General features: G+C 34.2%; 1 non-coding gene across 1 annotated transcript; it reads right to left on the minus strand.

Moving 5' to 3' along the window:
- Positions 1-13,152: 13,152 nt before the first annotated feature.
- On the minus strand, positions 13,153-13,259 carry LOC112510601. Its single transcript, XR_003068979.1, has one exon. It is a non-coding gene; the product is annotated as a small nucleolar RNA R71 (small nucleolar RNA).
- Positions 13,260-13,500: the final 241 nt, after the last annotated feature.

Consider the following 13,500-nt stretch of genomic DNA (forward strand, 5'->3'; position numbering starts at 1 on the left):
GATAGAACAGTGAAAACAGGGTAACCTGGTGAAGAAGACGACTGTGTGTTCTTGAGCGAATAATGAAGAATACCAAGAACAGAATAAATCAAATTTGATTCCTGCTCTGATACCAATTGTAGGATCGATTAACTCAGATTCTTGGTAAAGATTACTTACTTGGATGATCTGTTTAACAGTGAGAATGCAGYGGAAATAATAATAATCAACCAAAGTATAAATCAATAAACAACACAGTGAAGACGATTGAAGAACACAAGAGAAGGCTTCAAATGATTTTCAATTCAATGAAAAAGTTGACAATTACAATACTGAAGCACACTGAAATACAAGGGCCTACGCTGCTATTTATACAAGCCAATAACCGTTTTCTGACACGACCTAAAGTAAAATAATCTAAGCCGTTCGATCAAAACAAATTACAGACAAGAACACGTGATAAGCACGAGCAGCTAATAAACCTAGATTACAGACAAGAACACGTGATAAGCACGAGCAGCTAATAAACCTAAGTAAAACAGCTAAAGAAGATCTATACAGAAGACATGCTGCAGACCCTCTGTGAGACATCACAGAGGCTCTGCTGGTTATAACTTGAAAGCACTTCAAAGCAGAGGATATCTTCCAGAACCTCTGTGAGACACGACAGAGATTCTGTCACTTGAGACTTGTAAGCTTGAGCATCTTTTGCTGTTCGTTCTCTGTGGTCTTCTGTGACAGATCATCTTCTGTCAATACTTGCAGTATTACTTTTTTCATACTTTTACATTTAAAGAAATGAGAGCTAACAGAAGAGAGAAGAGAATCAACTAAAGATTACTTGAATAACTAAATAAAAACTACTCTTCTAAAACACTAACCCAACCCTTCTATTTGTACTAAGATAGAGGTGAGGTTATAAAAGTAATTAGCCACCAAACTCGGAGCCAAAGTTTGTAAAAGTACAAATTAGTCAAAAGGTTAAAGACTTTAAAGTAGAATCATAAAAGATAATTTTCATCCACTAAAAAATCTGGAAAAACAAAAGAGTCTTCAAAAGTCAACCAAGTCTTGTTAACTAACCCCTAGCTACTTTATCTACAATGCTCCATCTTCCAGCTCTTGCTGTAGCAATTCAACAACATAAAATACAAACTGCAATCCTACCTACAAAGTCCACATCAGCCTATTATAGAGTGAAAAACAGGTAAATCATTTACTTTAACTTCATAAACAAAGAAGTGTAAAATAAGAAAATAAAATGACTCAATGTTGGGATATAAATGGAAAATAACCTATGTAAAAAAGAAGAAAAGAATGTTTTAGAACTAAAAAATAGTGCATTTCTTCGTTCTATCCCAACTATAACATTAAATTCTTTCAAGATCATCATGAACAATTAAATCCGCACAACACACTTGTTCACATCTATGCAACTGTCATCACAAACCTCACTAACCAAAATCTGATTATCAATAACAGTTTCAAATATTAAAGCATAACCCAAAGACTTAGGATTTACATGCGAATACCCAATAAATGAAGGAGCAATGTAAGAACGATTGATATCAAAATCAACTAACACTTTAGCATATACAGAATTACCAAAGGTACTTGTCACGACATCTATTGTCTCTTCAATCTCCACAATAGTCATCTTAGATCTCGTCTCTTTGCTTTAAACTGATCGGTTTCCAAGCTTCTCAAAATTATAATAAAATTTTGAATCTAGATTATACTCACCTCGATACATTCAGGTGATACTTAGGACACAACCTATCAATGAATCTTTTCTTTACATGGCATCTCCCGACATCAATTGCACATTAAAATAAAACTAAACTCACTGTTATTAACCAAACTCTGACAGACACTTCCGATCCCTGAATATATCTTTCTACGTCGTGGCTTCTGCTAATACATACAATTCTACAAACCGGAATTCTTCCAAAAATTTCAATGTACATTCAAGGACAGATAGATTTCATGGTTCTAATCTAAAAAACTCTTCTTCTAACTGTCACACTGCCATATGTAAACAAAAATAAACTTTGAACACATCTGTAAATTCTTTCTGATACATATTTTTAGAAATAATTGAATCTTTCGAAGACATCACAATACCCCATCACAACAATGCCTCTAAAAAGTAACTTGGTTCTCATTCTAACACATACTAGAATAAAAAAATCACTTCTAATTCCCCCAGTCACCGCATAACAATAATGGACAAGATCGGAACATGTAGACTATCAAAATATATACCAGTCGGTTCATTCACTTTTGTTCTCCTATTAGATCCGGGATTCATAGTATTTACAAATTCAATATTCTAAAGACGCCCAAATAAAATTTCAGAGTAGTTGAAATAACCAATCTCGACGGTCGAATAGTTACATTGGCTAGATGTAATTTGAATTTACCTTACATGTCTTCTTTCTACCCATTATACTAGGGACATCTTAATATTCAGTAAACATCTAGTTTAAGTTTAGGCATCAAAATGAATACCTAAATCACTTAAACTCAAACTCTGATACCAACTATAACAACCCGCATCTCCATATAACAAATAACATAGAATTTATACAAATAACCACATTGGGGAAACACATTTGTTCCCAAACATTAGAACTATTCAACTGTCTGAATTCTATTACAAAAATTTTGCTAATAGTATCTTCGTACCGAAAAGGTATAACCTTATAACAATAAGATCAAAAGTAGACTTCATAAAATTTATCGAGAAACTTCATACATGAAACTCCAATTAGAATCGCCATACACTTTTTATTTACCTTCAAAACGTAGTTGCGCTGAAATACATTTTTTTAAACAAAATGAGGGTAAGACCACACAATCTAGTGAGCAAATCCATGTCAGTGCAATATTCACAATAATACCAGTTTATAGTAAAACCTTTTAAATCTGTAAACATATAGCCTGCACAATCAAATTAGCTAGAATACATTTTAATACCTTATTTTCAGTTTGGTTCAAATTTTGGGGCATTCGGGTTTTGCATAAATACCTTATTTTCGGTTCGCTTCAATTCGGGTCGGATTTCGGACCATTCAAGTTTTGTATACCTCTAATTATCGATTTAATTTTATGGGTGCATATATTATAAAATTATTCATCACGTTTTATTTTCTTGTAAGTTATGTGTAAGAGCTTCTTCAATTATTTTAATGTAGGAAGTAAGTTGTATAAAAATTATTGTAAGAAGTGTGTTTTAATAAGTTAGGGGTTGTTTGGTAGTTGTTGAATGGTTTGGTGCATAATGATTAAGTGGTCAGAATGATTAAGAGGATCTCATTATACAATGCAAAATGAAATATAATTGTTTGGTAATTGTTACAATGAAATTAGGGCATTGAACGATTAAGGGAGACTCAAGATACAAAATCATTTAGAGGCTTTTAGAACCATTAAGCGACCGACTTTTTTTTTCTAAACAAGATTCATTTTTTAACGATTCAGAGTCTACCTCTTAATGAAACTATTAAGAGGTAAACAAAAAAACCCTTAGGCTAAATACACCTCTACCTATTAAGAGAATATTTAACAAATTTTTTATAGTTTATTTAAAATAGATAATTAAAAGTCAAAAACTCTAAAAAATATTACATTTAACTACAACAAATTATCTATTTTACAAATTTTCAATATCCATTATATTATTAAAATATTTTATGAATTTATTATCTCAATACATAGGGTTTGCTCCTTTTCTCTAGCATCACCTCTCTTATTGCTTACCGTTAATGTTATTTGTACAGTAATGAAGCAAGGTATGCAACTAATAGAAGTTATGAGGTCCTGGTTTCGGAATCCCATATATCAACATCAAGACTCACTTTATATATTTTTTATGTATTAGTTAACTTAATTTGGATACAAGACACATACAATAACATTGTTTTTAATATACTAGTTACAATCATGTTCACTACAATGTTAGCTACATATTATTTTAAAATTTGTTGTGTACTTAAATAGATGTTATTTACATTTTTTTAATTATGAATAAAACAAGTAATGTTGTAGAACAAATAATATAGAGAATTGAGAAATCAGTTTTATTCTCATTAATCATAAGCCCTTTAAATAGGGATGAATTACTAAGAGATAACCATAAGATACATAATAGTGATCTAACTCTAATATGTATCACTATCTCTAAAATTATCTTTATTTTTTTCATTATTTTCATATACTTTAGACGATGGCACAATTATCCTTCAACACTCCCCCTTATGCCAAGTCAAAGTAGTGATGGTACACTATTGATGCCTCGTTAAAACCTTACATCAAAATAATAATAGGACGAAGGCAAGAGTAAAATGCACCCGTTTATAGACTAATCCTTTAGTCTAGTATTCCCTCATATTAGTACATAGAACATATGAGTAAAGAAAACAAGATGGTATTTAAACGGTTGCCTCACTAAACCTTACACCAAGGAACAAAACCCATTGGGAAAAATAAAACCTTGGATGAAGGAAAGAGCACAACATACCAATATCATATGTATAGTAGATCCCCTCTTTTGTCTACTACTCCCCCTGATACATACGTTAATCATGGGAGTTTAGAAAGCCTCCGCATTCCATTCCACATGTTTCTCAAATGTGGCCTTAGGTAGTGATTTGGTAACCAAATCAGCCACATTCTCCTCAGGCCTTACTCGATTCACTTGAATATTAAGGAGAGTCTGTTGTTGCTGATTATATAAAAACTTTGGCGATATATGCTTTGTATTATCTTCCTTGATATACCCCACTTTCATTTGTTCAATACAAGCTGCATTATCTTCATACATGCATGTGGGATTTTGAGTGGTTGAACTTAAACCACTAGTTTCTCTTATATGTGCAATGACAGACCTTAGCCATATACACTCTCGAACCGCCACATGTAAAGAAATAATCTCTGAATGGTTAGAAGAGGTAGCTACAAGGGTTTTCTTGGTAGATTTCCAAGAAATCGTCGTGTTCCCATTTGTAAAAACATATCCTATTTGGGAATGACCTTTAAGTGGGTCAGAGAGATACCCAGCGTCAGCAAAACCTACTAATATATCATTCGGGGTTTCACCATAGGGGATAACGCTTTCTTTGTTAATATCTTTTACAAGTATTGTAACCCCATTTTTCTCTTTGTTGGGAAAGAATAAGCTCATGTCGATGGTTCCTTTCAGGTATCAAAATATCTTCTTGATACCATTCCAATGACGTTGCATTGGCCCCAAGCTAAATCTAGCTAGCAAGTTCACTAAGAATGCAATATCTAGTCGAGTACATTGTGCCAAGTACAATAATGCACCTATTGCACTTAGATAGGGAATTTCAGCTCCTAACACCTCTTCGTCATCATTCTTTGAACGAAATGGAACATTCCTCATATCCAAGCTTCGACCGATCATCAGAGTGCTATCCGGATGCAATTTATCCATATTTAATCGTCTGAGCATTTTCTAGATATAAGCGGACTGGTGGATAAGAATTCCACAAGCTCGATGTTCTAGCTCTATACCTAGAAAAAAACCAAGTTTTCCCAACATCTTTCATCTCAAATTCATATTTTAAATAGATTGTAGTATCTCTTATTTCATCAAGAGTACCTATTATGTTCATATCATCAACATATACAACTATGATTGAAAATCTATAACTTGTCTTCCTTATAAAAACGCAAGGGCACAGTTCATTGGTCTTATATCCCTTCTCAATTAAGTATTCACTCAGACGAGTATACAACATCCTCGCGGATTGTTTTAATCCATGGAGTGAGCGTCTAAGTTTAATTCAAAACGCAGTCTGTGGTTTTAGAGTTACTTGAATTGGGTAGTGGAAGGGCATTAGGCACTTTCTTGTATATCTCTAAATCAAGATCCCCATAAAGATATGCAGTAACCACATCCATAAGCTACATTCCAATCCTTTAGAAACTACTAGGCTAATTAGATAGTGAAACATTGTTACGTCCATTACTGGGGAGTATGTTTCCTCATAGTCAATTCCAGGGCGTTGTGAGAACCTTTGCACCACAAGGCGAGCCTTATATCTTATGACTTCATTATTCTCATTACGCTTTCTGACAAAGACCCATTTATGTCCTACAGGCTTTACACTTGGTGGGGTTAGCACTACCGGACCAAATACCTGTCTTTTTGCCAAAGAATCTAGTTCTGCCTGGATTGCATCTTTATATTTATGCCAGTCTGCTCTTTGTTGACACTCTTCAACTGAGCATGGTTCGATGTCATCGTACTCTATGGTCTCATGAGCAACAGTATATGCAAATATATCATCAATGAGTATGGATGATCTTTTCATCAACTCAGGGGCATTCTCATAATTCATTGAGATTTCTTTGTTCTTTGGATTCAATATTGACTTTAGAGCGTCCTCCAGTAATGATTCATGGACATAACTATAATAAGAGACAATCTCATGAGAAGGGTTTTCAACATTGATGATAAGTGGACTCGATTGTGCCTTACTCTCCTTTTTCTTTCTTGGATGAGTATCTATCGAGCCAAGTGGTCTCCCCCTTTTCTTTTTGGAAGCCATGGCCTCAACCACACTTCCACTATGTGTAGCTGCAATACTCTTTCTGATAGTGTTGTGCCCTTGTTTAGGGACTTCCAACTTTGTGGGTACATTTGCAGCCGATATATGTGATCTTGTCACTTTTGCAATATCAGTGATTGCATCAGGTATCGAGTCTACTACGCTTCGAATATTTAGTATTCGTTTCACTTCACTTTCATATCTTGAAGTACGGGGATCAAAATGAGACAGAGTGGGAACATTCCATGACAATTCCTGTCGTTCCTATGAAAAATCCTTTTTCCTATCTCCCCCTAACGAGGAGAAGACTATCTCATCAAAGTGACATTCCACAAATCTTGCGGTAAATAGATCACCCATCAATGGTTCTATATAGCAGATTATTGTTGAGGATTCTATCCAACATATATATTTAATCGTCTTTGGGGACCCATTTTGGTGTGCTGTGGGGCTGCAATTGGCACATATACTGCAGAACCAAATATGCGTAAATGTGAAATATCAGGCTCATATCCAGTTACCAACTGGTATGTAGAAAATGGTTGGCTAGCAGTGGGTCTAAAGCGAATAAGTAGTGCTTCATGTAGTATTGTGTATCCCCAGGCAGAAGTAGGTAAATTGGTGCGCATAACCAATGCCTTACTATCATCTGTATCCTTTTAATGGTAGCTTCTACGAGACCATTTTATGTATGCACATGGGGTACGGGATGCTCTACATCAATCCCAACAAACATGCAATAATCGTCAAATGCTTGCAATGTAAATTATCCAGTATTATTGAGTCATATAGACTTGATAGGGTAATCGGGGTGGTGAGCCCTCAAACATATAATTTGTGCTAGGATTTTTGCGAATGCAGCGTTTTGTGTGGACAATAGTTAGACATGCGTCCATTGTGTCGAAGCGTCAACCAGAACCATAAAGTACTTGAATGGCCCGCATTTTGAATGTATAGGTCCACAAATATCACCTTGTATACGTTGTAGGAATGGAATGTTTTGTTTTATGTTTTTAGCATAGGACGGTCTCGATCCTGTTTTAGTTAAAGAGCAGGCTTGGCAAAAGTTCAAGGTTTTCAATGAGGCATATTGTGATGATGGTGTTGCTTCATTTGCTTTAGAATTCAACGATTGGAATATCCCTTTTTATGTTTCATTTGAAATAGAGGGTGTCCATGTGTATTTTTCAGTATGTGTATCATCAGATCACGACCAGGATGTCCCAGACGGTCTTGCCAAAGCTTGTATATGTCACTGTCACAAAGTCCATTATTGATGTCAGAAAATTATTGAATAGCCCGAATTGTGGTAAGATATAACCCACAATTTTGACAAGTTAATTTCTCTAATATACGTTTCCTTCCATATTCATTAGAGGTGATGTACATGTATCCATTTCCATTCTCATAGTGTGTTTCAATATGATAGCCTTTGGAGCGTATATCTTTAAAACTTTACAAGGTTTGGTTAGCTCTAGGAGCGTAGAGTGCTTCGGTGACTGTTATTTTAGTGCTATTAGGCAACAAGAAAACGACAGTTCCTCGACCAAGTATTAAGTTGGATGATCCAATCATTGTAGCAATTGATGATTCATAAGCAATTATTTCCGTAAATAAGAGTTTATTTCTTAGTATTGTGCGAGTGGTCCCACAATCAACTAAGCACTCAAGTTCTCTTCGATACATTCCTACAAGGAACGAAGAATATTTAATAATTTTGTTTTGACGTATTTCTTTACATCAATGGTTTAGATATTGTATAAACACAAATTAAAGTTTATTAAAAATAATCCACCAATTCAAACGATAAAGTTCACCAAAATATTGCAAAACTTAAAACTAATAATATTTTTTAACTATTGTCTTTAAAGAAAATAAAAGTGAAACGTATTAGTTAAAATCTGAGGTTTCTAGGGATGGATCATTGTTATTGATATTGGTGAAATCTCCAATTGTTAGGTTGACTTCATGATCATTGTTTGTTTCTTCGAGGTAGTGAGATTCCTGTTCTTTGGATTCCCTGTATCTCTTATAATTGGCTGCTACAGTGTTGCTTCCACGACAATTCTTGTACCAGTGCCCAATAGTGCCACATTTGTAGCAAGGTTCAGTTCCGTCTCTTTCTYTTTTGGCAGGATCGATCATTGGTGCTTTTCCTATTGATTGCCTTTGATTACTTGGGCAAGCAGTTGCATTTCTATGCCATGAACTAGAAAATCAACCACAGTTGTTGTCGTGACCCTTTCCACGACCAAGTCCACGACCATGTCCACGACCCCATCCTTGTGGTGTATAATTGCTACGTGTGTATGATTCAGTATGTTTAGCTCGCTGTCTTTTGGAGTTCTTCCCACCTTTAACACTTGCATGATCTGACTTAGGAATTTTCTTGGTCCCGACAGGTCTAGCGTTGTTATTTAAAAGAACCTCATTGTGTCTCTCAGCCACTTGCAGTAGGTTGATAAGTTTATTAAACGTTGTGATTCTATCGTTATCATATTCCAATTGATACTGATTCATTAGTATGATTGCCAATGTAGGAAAAGTGGAAAGAGTTTTCTGAATCATGTCATCTTTTGTGAGTTCCTTGCCACAAAAGTTTAAACGTGCTTTGAGACACAACAGTTTTTTTGTTGAAATCATTTATCTTTTTATAATCGAGTAAGCGGATTTCATTCCACTGTACCATTAGTTCGGGAAGTAATGAGTCATGAACATTCCGGAATCTTCTTTTCAGTGCATCCCACAATTCTTTGGGGGTTTTCAGTTGGAGGTACTCCCACTGGAGGCTGGGATTTATGTGTTTTCTCAAGAACATTAAGGTATTTGTTTGTACCTTTTCAGATGGTTTATTTTTAGGGTTGGTGGGGGGTTGATTGTGTAACTGTAGTCCTTTACAATGAAGGTAGTCTGTACATCTGATACCCATCTATGATATTTAAGTCCTTCTGAATCCAGAGGGGAATCACATGGATTATTTAAGTCACTACAATCTTAGGGCTATTTACACCTGTTTGACAAAAGCTTTCAGTGTTATGCAATTACTTTGTTTCATGAAACACTTGAATAACATTAATAGTTTTGGATTTTGGCATGAGGCCAAAATATGAGGTCGAATTCAAATGAACCATATGTGGCATATTTGGGAGCTTTTGGCACGAGGCCAAAAGATACGTGATCAAGAAAACAATATTCTAGGTGAAAAAACTTACATAATGCATGAGAATTATCAATCAATCTTTGTTAAGTGAATTACCGGTTTCAAAGCACATATGTATTACTCACGTTCAAAACATTATATAGGGTGTGCAATTTTTTTATTACAATGTGTATATAGTGCAAAAGAATGACATGACACAAAACTTACATATGCACAATGACGCACAATTTAATATACGTCAACAATATATTATTTAAAGAAAAGCTTACTTGTATTGTAGTAGCGATGAACGAATTGATTGATGAAGTTCAAGGCTCGAAAGTCGATCCGTGAATTATTAATTGAGCGTTCGTGCTAATAACATGTTGTAGAACTAAATAATATAGAGAATCGAAAAATCAGTTTTATTCTCATTAATCATAAGTCCTTTAAATAGAGACGAGTTACAAAGAGATAACTATAAAATACATAATAGTAATCCAACTCTAATTGTTTATCACTATCTCTATCTCTAAGTTTTATATGTATTATTATCGTCATATACTTTACACGATGGCACACTTATCCTTCAACAAGTAATAATAAAATAATATAATTACATTGTAAAAATCTCTTCTCTCTCAAATGTGCGCACGCACGCATCATACACACACAAAAATTCAAATCAAACTATTTGTACAACCCATGAAAAACGTCGTTTTCATTGATTATTTTAGTGAAAAAATTTCATGAAATTGTTTAAATGATGAAATTGTTTCAAATAATTCATTTCATAATGAAAATGTTTCATATATTTTTGTTTCTATGTAAAAATTAAATTATTTCATTTATTTCTTATTTTGATGAAGTTTCTTTATATAAAATTAATAGAATGAATATGATAGTTATTTGAAATGAATTATTTGAAATAATCTTATCATATTAAAAAATTTCATGAAAAATATTTCACTAAAACAAACAATAAAATCGATGGTTTTCACGATTCGTACAATCGATTTAGTTTGAAATATATCTATATGAAAAATATATTAAAATATTCTCTTTTTTTATTTTAACTCCAATATTAGTTAAAATAGGATGACTCTATTTAGAAACTCTTTTATTTAGAAACTCTTTTATTTAGGGGGTGTTTGGGATTGTATATTAAAAACAACTTGTGTTTTTTGTAGAAGTGATTATTAACTTATGGGATGTTAAATCGGAGTTTTATAAAAAAAAATGTTTGGATTAGCTTATTACGATACCAAAACGCAATAAGCTGATAACTCTTAACCTCCCTGGATGATTTCCTAGGTATTCATCGACATTTGGAATAACATCCTTCCATAACGCTAATTGCAAAACCTAAACCTTAATCGACAAACTACATAAACCACGTCTCCATCTCTCAGTTTTCCATCTCCAATCGATACCGAAACCCTATTGATAACTCTTATTTTTAAGAGTTATTTCTTATTTATTTTCTCCCTTTTTGTTATTATTAAATACCCAATTTTCTTGTTTTTCCCTTTTATTCCAAAAAGTTTTAAAAATATGATGAAACACAAAGGAAGAAGTATTATTCCAAAAAACCTGTATTTTCTGACAGCACTGCCCACTGTGGCACCACTGGTGGAAGTCTACGAACTCTGTTTCTGCTTCGTGGGAAACGTGCAGCTTGAAGAATCATCCAAAAATTTCCTCCAGCTGTATATGAGCTGTTTTGCTGTAACTATTTTATTTTATTTGTATTTTTTTATGCTTTGTACTAATTACCCTTGGGGGTAATCATTGGTTGTCCTTTCTCACTTTCTCCCCCCTATAAAAGGAGGCATTGGAAGCTCTTTTGAACACACCATGCAAGACACAAAACCCCTTTAGTGTCTCACTTCTCTCTCTTTTCTTTCTTTTATTTTATTAAGCTTTAAGTAATTTCTTTAATTTCTAGTTGTAATTTAGTATTTTATTTCCTTGTACTTGTAATTTAGTTTTATATTAATGCAATTTATATTTCAGTATTATTTAATGTCTTATATTACTTTTATTATGTCTAGCTAAATTACTCGTATGGGTGTGGGTGTGAGTTTAACTCAAGATGTTTATATAATATTTGGGTGTTTTTATCTTTTACCACTTCGTAACTTGGTCACTTAAAACGGGACTTAAACTCGACGCGAATAAGCCGATCACTTTGAAGTGTTAATATTAGATCTTAGACCCAGAGATAGGCAGATCTGATATACGGCTTAAGTGATGCACAAAGAACTCGAGAGAGTATTTGATAATTACATGGAGACGAATTTTGTATGCATCTAGTTAGAGGTTAAGTGATAGGTATTCTTATCACAAAGAGATTTGGGTAAGAATCGCATTTCTTTTACTTTTTGGCTAGATCGGCAAGTCTCGAAGTGGTAAATGTAAAAACCTTATGGAATTTTATGAGGCCCGGTTGTAAAAGTTCACTTTCGAGATATTGGAATTTTTATAAACAACTCATAAAAGTCTAACCATGTTATTGTTAATTTTATCTTAAGCAACACTTGCACCCATGCCCATTCTTTAATATAAAAAGTTTATTTCGTTATTTCGCTAGTTCGGTACTCTTTCGATCTTTTTATAAACAAAAACTCAACTTTTATTTACAACTCGAAACTTGTGCAAGAAGTTCATGAAAAGTCTCTGTATCTCAGTAGTCACTTTCTTGTGGAACGATCTCGGTACTTTTTACCACTTTATTACTTGCAAGCAATCATAGTGTCGGCATGCACTTGCACCGCCACTGTGGGGACTCAGTGCCCACTGGGTGAACACGAACAATCATAACCTGTTAAGTTTTTGGCGCCGCTGCCAGGGACAGTTGGTGCGATTTTTATCCTGAGATACTGATTTTTCATTTGAGCCTTATTATGTTGTTTCAATGTACTTTCCGTGTTGTATGCCAAGGCTACAATACGGTAAACTTTTACCTCTCGATCTTGAATTAGAAAGAACCATTAGAAGACGCAGAAGAGATAGAAATAATCGTAACCATACCATGGGGGATAATTTATCTCCACAGGAGGCCAAAGTTAATATTGCTGATGATAAAAATGGAGGCATACGGGACTACGCAACTCCCGAATTCGATCAGTTGGCCGCGGGAATAGGTAGGCCCGAAATGACAGCGACAACTTTTGTAATAAACAACGGTAATGGTCCAAATGATTTCCGCAATGGGTCAATTTGGAGGATTATCGTCGGAAGATCCGCACTCATTTAAAATCTTTTATATAAATGACGGATCATTTTAAAATTCCCGGAGTCACACAAGAAGCCTTATGCTTGACGTTTTTCCTTTGCACATTGAAGGATAGAGCTAGAGCATGGCTAAATTCTCAACCACCAAACTCGATCCTAACTTGGAATGATTTGGCGGAAATATTTCTAAAAAAATACTTTCCTCCGACGAGGAATGTAAAAATTAGAAATGAAATTATGACGTTTCGTCAAGAATAAGGTGAAACGGTTTCAGATGCATGGGAGAGATTTAAGGACCTTCTACGGAAATGTCCTCACCACGAAATCCTCCATTGCATTAAATTGGAGACATTTTATAATGGACTCTCCAGTTCCGCTAAAATTATTCTTGACGCAACGGCCGGTGGAGCATTCACAGCTAAAACTTACAACAAAGGACATGTCATTTTGGAATGAATTTCTAATAATAATACTGAATGTTCAAATCCTCGTGCTATTTTTTCTAAATCTGCTTCAGGCATCCATGAAATGGATGTCATCTCTGCTTTAAATGCTCAAATTGTAGCT

This window comes from Cynara cardunculus, assembly GCF_001531365.2.
Source record: "Cynara cardunculus var. scolymus isolate 2C chromosome LG 3, CcrdV1, whole genome shotgun sequence".
In the NCBI taxonomy this organism is placed as follows: domain Eukaryota; kingdom Viridiplantae; phylum Streptophyta; class Magnoliopsida; order Asterales; family Asteraceae; genus Cynara; species Cynara cardunculus.